The sequence below is a fragment of the Chelonoidis abingdonii genome, chromosome 8 (genome assembly GCF_003597395.2).
Source record: "Chelonoidis abingdonii isolate Lonesome George chromosome 8, CheloAbing_2.0, whole genome shotgun sequence".
NCBI lineage: Eukaryota > Metazoa > Chordata > Testudines > Testudinidae > Chelonoidis > Chelonoidis abingdonii.
Genome location: NC_133776.1, coordinates 30,183,265 through 30,196,709, shown reverse-complemented (window position 1 = coordinate 30,196,709; position 13,445 = coordinate 30,183,265).

Below are 13,445 nucleotides of genomic sequence, written 5' to 3'. Positions count from 1 at the left end.
CAAAAGATAATTTTTGGTATAAATGTTATTCAAACTCTGCCCTCAGTTCCACCCTCACAAACGTATTAATTTCACTGATGTCAATTAGAAGGCATTCACTCTAGTTTCTAGGCCTGATCCTGCAACCCTTGCTCTTCTAAATAATTCTTATTCATATGAGTGATGATCAACCAGTGAAGGTTAAACCAGTAAAGGTTGCCCAAAAGAAGAAGGGGTGTATGATTGAAAAGTATTTTAAAAAGTCATTGAACCAATAAAGACAGATTGTGAAAACAAATGGCAAGATTTGTGAGTGATCTCTCAGTGAAGCAGATTTGGAGTTTGAGTCAAAACGTCGTTATTGCCCTTGTGGCATATATTGTTTTAAAGGGCCTGAAACGTCCATGTATAAAAGCCCTCTTCCTAGGTAATGTATAAGGGTATGATTTAATTCTGTTGTACTCATTACATTGACCAAAATGGCAGGCACAGGGCCAAATTGAGATCTGGCAAAATGGGTTCAGCTCCATTGAAGCCAGAGAAGTTGCATCCACTGGTACCAAATCTATATTTGTTGCAGTAAATATAAACAAGAATTATTTTCTAGTAAATTTCTTATAGATTTCATACAAATTTACCAACACTTTTAGTATTTTACTGTCATCATACAGAGCTAGACTGTAAGTGAGTAAGGGGCAGCCTGTAGCTGCATTATCACATGAGAAGACCAGAGAATGAATGGTGATTCTAAGGCTATGTCTACACTTGAGCATATATCGAGTACTGGATCATATTCATGCTTGTGTGTGCTCCCAAGAGTCCTCATATGCAGTGCTGGATTTGGATGTAATGCTGTGTTCTCATGTATATTTGCATCTACACAGTCACTGTCGGTATATGATGTTAGCACTACCATTTCAGAGGCACCATCTCAGGGTGTTGTGAGTCACTCGGAGACATTCTGGGAACTTCTTTTCTGTCTTTTCTTGGTACTGTCCCCGACTTAACACATTTGTTAAAGGCAGTTACTGATCATGTTTCCCCCTCACTGTTATTTCCCGCAAAACAGGGTGAAAGTCATAGAACAGTTGGATGATGATCTGACTGTTCCTGTTCTTTATTGTGGGACAAATGGCTATGTTGTGGAATAGCGATTTGGTGAGATGCTCGATGAAATTTGGGGAACACTTTTTGACTCGTTGAAGGCAGCTGACTTTGAGGGTCAAGGACAATTAGTTCAGTTCACACTGTACAGATATGGTAAATGCTGCTATTGTCATGGTATGCTCTTTTTTGATTTTTGCTTCTAGTGCAGGAGAAGAATCATGGTGTTGTGGGGTCACAGCATTTTGGAAATGACCAGCAGTTGCTTCAGAACTTCTGTATAAGGAAACAGACCTTCAAGTAAGGTGACCATATGGGACACCAAGTAGGGCTGGCCCAAGTCGCCCTCTGCAGCCACTCTAGAACCACCCCCTTTCCTCCACAGAGCTGCCCCACCCCCGTGCCAGGCTGTCATTGGGTTGCTCAAACCCTGCAAGCCCCCTGCCTGCTGGAACCTTGCCTGCCTGCACCCTGCCCTGCCTCCCCTCTGCATGGGGCTGGCATCTCCGCTTGCACCCCACAAATTCCTTCGATTGTACAGCACCCCAATTTTTTGACAAAAGTAGGCATTTGTCCCGTTTGCTCTTGCCAACTTGATCAGTTGACAAGAGTAAATGGCACAAATGCCTACTATTGCCAAAAAATTGGGATGGCTGGGACAGGGCTAAGGCACTGTCCTGGCCAAAATGGGACATATAGTTACCCTACCTTCAAGGATCTGTGTGGCAAGAGCCACAACTGTCAATTCAGGGACGCCACTGTCCTATGGAAACTGGCTACACCAGACAGCTATAGGTCTTTTGCAAAGCACTTTGGGTTTGGGAAGTTTACTGTCGGGATCAAGGTTGTGCAGGTTTGTGAGGCAGTTAACACTGTCATTTACCTCAAGGCAGTTGCCATAAGAAAAGTTCCAGAAATAACAGGGTTTCAAAACTGTACTGGGGCCATCGATAGCACTCATATCTCAATACTTTGCCCACCACGAGGGGCAACTGAGTATGTGAACAGAAAAGGTTACTATCAAATTGTTCTGCAAGGCTTTGTGGGACACAGAGGCAGACTCATGTATACTGGAAAGGTCTATGATGTCAGGGTGCTGAGGTGATTGGGATTTTACTAGAAGGGGGAAGAAGGGACTTTATTCACCAGAAGTGATATGGCTATGTACAGTGTCTCTGTCAACTGTCATTTTTGGGGATCCCATATACCTACTCCTGGCTTGGCTCATGAAACTGTACCCCCAACATAGGTGACCCTGGGAAAAGGGAATCCAGATACAGGCTCACTGTAGAATGGTCATAGAGAGCATGTTTGGTAGGCTGAAAGCATGTTGGTGCTGCCTAAAACACCCATCTGGATGCCAGTGTGGCCAATGCCATGCATATAATCATGGAATCATAGAATATCAGGATTGGAAGGGACCACAGGAGCTCATCTAGTCCAACCCCCTGCTCAAAGCAGGACCAATGCCCAACTAAATCATAATCATCGCCTGCTGAGCACTACATAATATTTATCAGCTTACTGGGGAGTGCTTCCATCCCTAGCAGGCTGACAACAACTCTGTTTTTCAAACTCTGTACAGGCAGCCTGATCCCACCCATGTGCACACTGTACACTGGTCCTGGTTCCCAGCAGGCAGGGGAAAACAGAGATGCCATATGTGCACACATCTTGGAACAGCTGCAAGGCAGATGATGACATTTGTGTGTGTTGACATACACTTTCACATCCTATAAAGCTGCCCATGAGGGAACAGTGATACATATGTATGGGGCTAAATAGCTTTGGAAGGGTTTTATTCCCCTGTACCTGAAGGTTATTAGCCATTTGTTCATGTGACATTGCATATATTAATCCAATGGAGGTGTCCTGTTCTATTTGTCTTTATCAACTTGGGGTTAGGTTTGAGTTGTGGAGGGGTTGTCCAAGTTGTTATGCAGTCATTGTCCAATGTATTTGTCTATAGTATTTACAGTTCTTTAGAAGCCTCTCTTATCAGGAGAACTTAAACTTTTTTTAATAAGCTTATGACTGTTTGGCTTGGGGGGGGGAGAGTATCGCAGCAATTGTGGGTTCTTTTACTTTTTATTGTCAGCAATGCCAAGAGCGATGAATGGCTGTTACAGAGCACTAATCGCTGGTATGGTTGGAACTGCTTAAGGTTTTGGGATGGGGAAAAGCGGCTATTTTTGAACAGGGTGTTGGCAGAGACTGTTTCTTATTTTTCTTTGGTTTTGATATTAAATATAGGTATTAAGACATCAATCAATTCCTTTTCTGTGTTTCAGAGATCTGCTACATTGAAAAATAATAGTGTTTTCTAAATACATAACATATATGCTGCATTTTCTCCATTTCTTCTGTGTATCTGCGGGATGTAAAATATTTCTGATTTTTTTGGGGACCTTAAAAATATTTGCACTATGATGATACCAGATTTTTACACACCATTCCATTACATGAGGTAGGAAGCTTGCAGCCCAATCAAGAACAAAGACATCCCTTCAGTTCATCATTAGGCAGGAGTACCAACACACAGCTAAACAAAGCAAAATATTTATTAAAACTGAGGTAGAAGGTTTAATAGAAAGATTTTGAAATCAGAACACGAATATATTTTACTAAAGTAACTGTTCACAACCAAGAATACTGCCCACAGTTTAAAGTCTTTGTACCTGTTTTCTTCCCTTCCTCATCAGAAGGGGTGAACAACAGGGGACAATGACTTTTGGTGAAACCTGGGAATGGCTCCTGCAAGGAGTTTTGTGGCAGTCAAAGCAAAGAGTGTTGGAAATCATTAAGAAAGGGATAGATGATAAAGACAGAATGTCATATTGCCTCTATATAAACCCATGGTATCTCCATATCTTGAATACTGCATGCAGATGTGGTTGCCCCCTCTCTAAAAAGATATATTGGAATTGGAAAAGATTCAGAAAAGGGCAACAAAATTGATTAGGGGTATGGAATGGCTTCCGTATGAGCAGTGATTAATAAGACTGGGACTTTTTAGCTTGGAAAAGAGACAACTAAGGGGGAATATGATTGATGTCTATAAAATCATGACTGGTGTGGAGAAAGTAAACAAGGAAGTGTTGTTTACTCCTTCTCATAACACAAGAACTATGGATCACCAAATGAAATTAATAGGCAGCAGGTTTAAAACAAAGAAAAGGAAATATTTTTTTCGCACAACGCACAGTCAACCTGTGGAATGCCTTGCCAGAGGATGTTGTGGAGGCCAAGACTATAACAAGATTCAAAAAAGAACTAGATAAATTCATGGAGGATAGGTTCATCAATGGCTATTAGTCAGGATGAGCAGGGATGGTGTCCGTATCCTCAGTTTGCCAGATGCTGGGAATGGGTGACAGGATATGGATCACTTGATGATTACCTATTCTGTTCATTCCTGCTGGGGCACCTGGCATTCGTCACTGTCGGAAGACAGGATACTGGGCTAGATGGACCTTTGGTCTGACCTAGTATGGCCTTTCTTATGTTCTGTATATGGTGGCAGTCTGAAACTCCTACAGGCTCGGAGTCATTAGCCTGAGCAGTTGTAGGAGTCATTGAACAGCATCTGCAGGCTCAGCAGCACAGTTGGTGGCAGCCAGAAGAGAAGGAGTAGGAGGCAGCTGATGGGCTAGTTCTGGGGCATTGGCAGGAGGTGGACATTGCATTCTTTCAGCCACCAGTTCGATGATCATCTCCATAGGGAATATACCTGTTCCTTGTGGCATGTCTGCAGCTCCATGAGCAGGTTTGTAAATGTCTCTTCCTGCTGAAGAGACTGCACCTGCTGTGCCCTGAGGAATTTCTCCTGCTTTCTTCTGTCCAGCCCTATGAGCAGCTCCTCCAAGTTCCTTCTCAGTCTCTCTCTGCTGCCTCTGGGATACTGCTCCTGCCCTCTTGATCTCAGGAGCATAGGTCCCGCCAATTCAAAGAGAAGAAGAGAATTATATTTTTGACATTGGGAAGAAGCTGAGAAATCTCCTCACATGACATAACTTTGCTGTGGAAGGCCATCATTTTGATATTCAGCCTTCCAGGAATGTAACTGTCTCACTATCCCTGGTCCTCAGACAGCCTTTGTAGCCCATGAGGAAGAAGAGGCTAGTAATGGTAAGAAAATTGCCCTTGATCTTAAAATCAGGAATTTAGCACAACAAGAAGGGATATCAGTGGGGGGATTCTGGTTCCTGCCACAGTTCAGGGTCATCCACAGGTTTGTAACTGGAGGCTTATTCAATATGCTCCATCAGATAAAAGTACAGGCTAACATGCCCCTCATCCTCCAGGTCTTCTAGGACATCTTCCATGGTCCCTACCACTTCCTTGCCCTGGCCAGGAGGGGTTGAGGAGGGGATCATGAGGCACTTCAGGTTCTGTGCTGGGGTTCCTTGACCACGTCCAGCCACACTCCTCTTAAAATAGGCATGCAGAGTGAGACTTCAGGACCAACTGTTGAAGTCTTTGGCCATTCTGTAGAGAAGCCTCAAATGCTTCATGTCTTCCTGGCACTAAGATGGAGTGACCCACCTGCTCCAGCCTCCATGTAATTTCCCAGTGTGGCGAATATTTCTGCTGCTCTGGTTGAAATTGCAGAGCACAATGTACTCTGTCCAGACATGGATCAGCATGTGGGTATTCTAGACAGATCAAGTGGCTGGACCCATTTTCACCTGTGAAGACTGCAGAGGAAAGCTGTTTTGCTGTGGTCAGTGCAGCATGCCACTACTGGTGCAAGGTCAGGGTGTGTAAGGATCAGGAAGAAAAGGGTTCAGTGCATTGTGGGTATGCAGGTGGAGGACTATTGATACTTCAGACCTGATAAACACCCCTTCCCCCATTCAGACTGCATAGCACAGGACTGTGCCACAGCTAAGGCATGTATTTACCGACACCCCTCAGGAGTGCTAGATTACTTATCTTTTGCTTGTCTTGAGACAAGTGCTTCAGGGTTTTAAGTGTGGACAATAGGAAGATTGTCACAAGCCTGCATGTGGACTTGCTCCAGGGGAAATTAGTTTAGTACTGTGTAAACCTCATTGAGATCTAGATCCTGAGCTTCATGCTGCGCTTCGTCAAATCTCTCTCTATCGAGTGGGCCAAATCACACTGATCTTTTCTATGTAGTGGGGGAAGGACCGCCCCTAGGGCATTGCCATGAACAGCATGCCTAGCTGCCATAGTAAAGACTCCTACCTCACGTACGGGCCAGGGGGGTCTGCAACAGTGAAAGTCCTTGAAATCCCAAGGCCTGAAACCTCTGCAGCTAGCTTGCATTGGAAGCATAGCTCCCATAAAGTGAGTGGTACTGGCCAAGAGAGAGTGTGGCCAGGCATTCAGGAGCAGCCTGATTCAGTGCAACCAAGCTACATTCTCTGCCGGTGTTGGTTTCTCTGTCAGCAAATGTTACAGCACCACTGATTAATTCATTCAGGGAGACCTATAGTCTGTGTTTTGCGAGAGCTCGATAGATATGATACAATTCGTCCCCACAGGCTGGTCCTTTAAAGTCATTGGTTGCAGGGAAACTACACGCTTTGCTGTCACTGGTGGCAGCAGTGGACATCTAGCCCAATCGCTGCAAAGCTTTCGTTTGTCAGATTATTATATTTAGATAGAAAGGCATAGGTCTTCAGTCTTATGCTTACTTACCCCTTTGCATGAGGATGGGGAATGGGCCTGGCTATCTGATTCTTAGCTTTTTCTCTAACAGTGGCCGGCCACGTCCTCCCCTTGCCAGACACCACTCAACTTTTGGAAGTTTGTGCTCCTAGCAACGTCTGCCAGAGGTTTCAGGCCACGGAGGTTTTCCAGGACCACTTCATTGTTGCAGTACCTATCTGGCCAGTAATGGCAGCCAGCTATTTACTAGAAGCCCTGGCAAGACAGATTGCAGTTCATGGATTAACTGAACATGAGGAGTAGGCCGTCTCATGTGGTGCAGAGACAGCAAGGAGCAATGATCTCAAGTTTCAGTGGGAGAGGTCTAGGTTGGATATTAGGAAAAGCTATTTCACTAGGTGGGTGGCGAAGCGCTGGAATGGGTTACCTAGGGAGGGGATGGAATCTCCATACTTAGAGGTTTTTAAGGCCTGTCTTGACAAAGCCCTGGCTGGGATGATTTAGTTGGGGTTGATTTTGCTTTGAATGGGGGTTGGACTAGATGACCTCCTGAGGTCTCTTCCAACTCTAATCTTCTATGATTCTACCGCTTTAGGGGCCACTCCTTCCCCCTGAGGAGGATGTTGGATTGTCATTTAATGTTTCCTGGAAGTACAGAAGAGTTGGGGTGGAGGTTCTTGTTACCTTAAGGTGCTTCCCTTAGCTTCTGGGGCCTATGCATCTTCCCTACAACATGTAATTGTCTCTATGAAGGATCTCAGAGTATCACCTGCTGATTGAATAGCCTCATTCTGGTGATGATAGAATATGGTATACTCCAAATCCAAGACTCATACCCTCCACGGATCTTGTGCCAGAGCACACAACTAATCAAAAGAGAAGCAGGAAGGGAGAATAGTATCTTCTACAGGGGAAAATGGTTGAAGGAGGGAGAGTGCAATAGGCTGCAGCTCCTAAAACTACCTAATGCCATGAAGTTGTATGGGGTCAGGGTGCCATTCGGTCACCATCACCAATATAAATATAATACAATACTAAAGTAAAGATTGAGGTGAGTGGTCTTAATAAGCAAAGTGAAATAAAATTCATCAACTGGGTATTCACTATTTGCTATTCACTTTAGAGCTTAAAACAACTAATTCCAGATGTATGCCTGCCTCAGTCAAAGAAAAACCTGCAACAGTCACCAAGAAAAAAAGCGTTTCTGAGGCATTTATGAAGTAACTCATCAAATCTAGAACTTGATTATGTATCTACATTAGAAGTTACAAGTCAGGAAATGCTGTGGTTGCAGAAGGGTTGTATTCAGTGATATGCTTTGCCTACAACTTCATAAATAATTCTGTGAATCCTCACTAAATGAAGAGCTCTGAGGCTCTCTGTCCAAACAGTTCCAATGGAAAAACAAGATTAATAGATTCCAAGGCCAGATGATTTGGTTCAGGGTTTGGATTTAGTAGCAGATGGGGCCTATTTTTCTGTTCTGATTGAGGTGCAACCAAAATTTCCTAAATCCTGCTGCTCTAGAAAGGTTTCCAATATTTGGGGCCAAAATCTGATTAAAAGAAGTTGCAGTATTTCGTCATCATCAATTATCATCAAATCTTATCTTTTCACTATGGCTTTTGGGGAGTAGGGAATCCCTTAATATATCAAAAAAGACAGAAATAGTCTTTTATCTGTTTTGCTGTAATGATTAGCTGGTCTAGTCTGTGTGGCAGGATTTGCTGTTGGATTGGTCTGTCTGCTATGATTTGTGTTTTGAAATTAATGTCTCAGGTGGCTAGAACTTGGGATATAGGCACCTTTGTAAATACTTGTGAGTGCCTATATCCCAAGTTCTAGCCACCTGAGACATTAATTTCAAAACACAAAACATAAATACTTGTGAGTGCAGAGAAATACACAATAAATAAATAACCAGACCTGAACCCTAGACAAGAATTGGTTTTGGAATCAAACTGCAACCTAAACTGAATCTGAATCTGAATCTGAATCTAGAACATCCCTTTTTGGACATCTTTATGCAAATCTAGATGGTACTCAGATGCTGAGATTTTAATACTTGGCTAAATATAGTTAGTTTTACTGTAAAATTTGAATGAGTTTTCAGAGTCAATAGGTCCAATGCTGCACTCATCAAATGTCTAATTCAGCTACACTAACTTCAATGGGAGAGGGATCAAGGCCATGAGAATCTCTCCCATATCAAATCAGAACTAAATGTATGTACATTTCCTCTCAGCAAAATATACCCCCAACCAGTTTTCCTTTGCTTTGCATCACAGACAAAGTAGCAGTTTAATACACTTCTTCCTCTCCCGTTCTTTTTCTGTGTACTGAGATGATACATTCTTTGGAGCAAGAATCTGCTGACTTCCATGTCTGTGAAGTGCCCAAAAGGCTTTTGAGTTCTATACAAAACATAAATAAACTTATAATGAAAACTACTGTCAATATTCTACTATTCGTACAAAAAAGTACCTTATTATCAAAACCTGGTCTAATTTGTATGTTCTAATCTAATTTAAAACTACCTAATTAAATAGTGTGAACCTTAGCAGATTTGAAAGGTATCCAAATTCGTTTAAGTTATTTATGATACTAATATTTAGAGATTAGGTTTTTGCTGAAAACTGCTGCTGTCTGGTAGGAAAAATGGCTTCCAATAGGGAAAAAAATCTCAAAGGTTGCTGCAAGATATTGGCTACTTTTAAAATCTGTGGGCAACAGTTTTCTGCTCCAAGGTCAAATTGTAGTCAACACTGATGTCAGTAGACATGAGCACGTATCAATAATGACAGTGTGGCTCAGTTTCAAGTCCCTTTTTTTTTTAACCTCTTGGCTACAGGGTCATGGGGTTGGGTTGATTCTTAATTCTGACATGGCAGTGCAACACCACAGAGGTGTCGAACTGTTTGAGAAACCGTCCTGCAGATGAGATGTTAATCCAAAATCCCTTTTGCCTGTCCCTGCTGCCTGTCTAGGCAATACCTCCATGACACTTTGTGAAAAGAATAAGGATAAGCCTACTTCCCAGCCAAAATTCTCTGTCTCAGTAAGACAGATTCTAATCTCCAAGTCAGAGCAGGAGCTATTGTGTTACACTTAATGGCTGTTATTGCACTACTACTGTATTAACTAAATCCAGTGGAAACATTGTCAAGCATTTTAAGGTACCCAGAGTATGAAAGGCCAAATCTAAACCCCAAAACCTAATGTAGTCTTCTCATTTCTATTATTTCTAATGTCTCTGTGTATATATATGTGCATGTAGATATATTTAGAAAGTGGCACATGAATTACATTCATCATACACACAATTGTATTAATATTATGTTGTGCAATTATCCTCCATCCCTCATTCATACCGTTTTTTTGCCATTTTGAAATAAGAACTCTGCATTTAATATCAAACATTCTTTATTAATGAAGCACATTGTTTAGCTTGTCATGTTGTAGTGATACTGTTCTGTAAGTACTTTAAGCATGGATACTCTGTGGGTGTTTTCTTCAAAGCAAATAGAAAATCGGGGAAGAAACATGTTTCCACTGTGTATGGTTAAAAAATTAGAAATAGAAAAAACTGGTTAAAAGCTACTACAGTATGTATATTGCACTGTTGAAAATGCCATCTCATGTGTTATCTAGTAATTAGCTGCATATCCCTATTATTATATGTTTTTCTGGCAACATAGATTAGAAGGATCAGAGCTAGATCATGAAGTATTCATGCGTTATACGTGTTTAGGTAAATAAATGCCTTTGTGATAATCTCCACAAAGTTTCTTTTGTAACTCTATATTTAGTGGTTGCATTGAAAAGGCTATTAGGTATCTGAGTTTGGGTACAAATTAAAATAATTTAGGATTTTTGCATCTAACAAGTGTTTTTTCCCTAAAATTAGAAGATTGAGAGCTTGTTATCAAAAGAGACTACTTGAGAAAATAGTCAATTGAGAAGTAAAATTTCAAAATGACCCCCTTTTTTTTTTTTTTTGGACCACTCTGCATAGTATAAAGTATTTAAACTCTTTTTGCAGCAGTCCTGCTGGCTTTCTGTTGCTTGATATTCTGACCATCTTTGAACCCTTGAACTCTGACAGAGAGGAGGGACTTGGAGAGGTTGTCATCTGATCTATGTATGAAGGCAAAAGGAATAGCTTTCCCCTTTAATAGCACTTCTTTCTGCTTAACAGTTGGTGGGAGATTAAAATGATCTAGGGGGATAAGGCAGGTTAAAGGTCAAGGGACACCACAATTTTTACCCCTGCATGTCAAAATATAGAAAGGTCATTAGAAGTTAAAATTTTATGTCCTTTCCCCAAATATTTCAGTCTACTTATTCACTAATTTTTATAGTGAATTCCAATTCTTCAGGGGACTAGACCCCCACCAGGCTACTGTCCAGCCTGCATAGTCGTCAGGTGCTGACATTTTGAGTTTCAGCCATATTAATTGCTGGATAAAGGCTATAATCTCCTTGCTTTGAAGCCGAAGGCTGATTTTTAGGCAGTACTTCAAAAGCAGCACACAACTGAAGAGGCATATTTCCTACTAGCACTGAATCAACATGATTTACTCTGTTTGCATTGGTCTACACAGGCCTTGCATATTTGGCTGCACAACAAAAAGGTGTGATCTGGCTATAATACAGACCAAGGAGAAGTTTTTACTATCCTTAAGTTGATAAATGACCTCATTTTGAGACATACCATTCCAGATCTTTGCTTTAAGCATCATTAATAAAGTATAAACTCCTATATCATACTTTTGTTACCAATGAAAAATCTTGCCTTATGCGATTTGACTTTTTTTCTTCCCCTGAAACCTCATATTAAAACTATAATTTAGAGTCAGGCTGAGTCCTAAAGCCTATCTAAATAAAGGCTGTGTTTTTAAAAAATGCTAAGCCTTCTCAAAACACTGTTTTAATATCTTAAACACTGCAGCTTCTTAATTAACAAGAACTTCATATCCAGCAGGAAATGTCCTTTATTAATTAAACATATTGTTTAACTTGTTTGCAAAAATCCCCATAAGTGCAAAGAAATTTCGAGCCAATATGGAACGTTTTATTGGTGTGTATTTCACTTATGGCTCTCTATCTGCAGACCTGCACTATAGGGACTTTTTCATACAGGATTTGCCAAGTATACTTAGTGTTATGTTCGAGAAAGATTAACAGTATTTCAGATCAAAGGAGAATCCTGCTGCATGGTCTTAGGAGATTGTCATTCTCTCTCATTATGGCTCATTTGCACAAGATTTTCATGTAATATGAACCATTGTTTTGATGGCAGTGTCTTGACATACAGGCAGGGCCAAAATGCATTGCTGGGTCCTAGTCAGTCAGGCTGGGGGGTATCTTGGTCCCAAAGAACTTGCCAGTCATAAAATACAACTTCTATTTCAGTTATGTTTAAGCCTTTATCAGGTGGAAAACTTTTGCATGAGCCTTGATTCCAGAAAAGAGCTAACAATGGTAATTTTTATTAGAGCTTAGATGTAGTTTTAACAAGGCAATGTTTTGATTAGTATGACATGCACACAACAAATTATGAGCAGTTTTGGTGAGCGAGGTATTCCTAGGGCTTGTTTGTTACTTTGAGGTAATCAGTTTATTTTAAAGTCTTTCACAAAGTGGGAAAACCTCAGCTTGTAGTGACACATAAAAATGTATTTATCTTAATATTTACGTGTGGGAACCTAGTTTTAAGGCTCAGATGTGGTATATATGTTGTATAACAGAATGTTTTAGGATGAATTGGGTTGTTAGTGAACTGCACACACAAAAAAAGTACTTCCAGAATACTTTCCTTCAAATCTTGTCTTTCAGCTACTAATTTGTTGGGGAAGGTCAGATTACATTGGCAACTAAGAATTAAATCACACACATGCACTAAAAAAGCATGTTAAAGCAATATTTAGAGTCTGATTTACACCCACAAATACATTCAGAGCTAAGCTTGTTACTCTGGCTTTAACACACCCCGCAGTGCTTAGGTGGTGTAGGGAACTCAAGGCACTAACAGATGTGAGATATCCCAGGCCCGATCCTGTAATTCTACTCAGGCAAAACTCCCATTGACTTCAGACATGGACTGCGGGATGCTCACTCTTCCCTCCCAGCTAAAGTACGTAGGTGTAGTTGTGTGAGGTAAATATAGAGTGTCAGCCTTAACTGTAAGTTTTCTTGATTTTTGCTGATTTAAATCAACATTAAGATGATTTTATCAACTTTTTTTACCCCTTTGAGGATTTGTAATTTGTTCTTTCTACTGTGGGAAAAAAAACCCAACAACAATTTTTTTTAATGGAAATGTAGAACCTGGCACATTATGATGGACATGCTGGACATTTGAGACACTACTTACTTGGAAGAAGTAGTGGCTCCTTTCCAGCAGTTACATTTTCCTGTGATTCACAAGTGTGAAGATACAATGTTAAGATATGCATATATAAAGTTCTGAAGAAAAGTTATTGCACATTAGCTGGCTGCAAAATGTAGACACCAGGCATCTTTCTTGTTCTGTATGTTTGTGTGTATGTCTAGACAACATTATGGACAAACACCTGTAATATTTCACTGTAAACTTCCAAGTACTTTAGGGATAAGGAAATGCAGAAGAACCCCAAAATAGTATATTTGAATTTCTTCTCACCTTTGCAATGAAAAATTGTTCCTAAATAAAAAAAATATATGTAAGTTTTAGGATGGAAGAA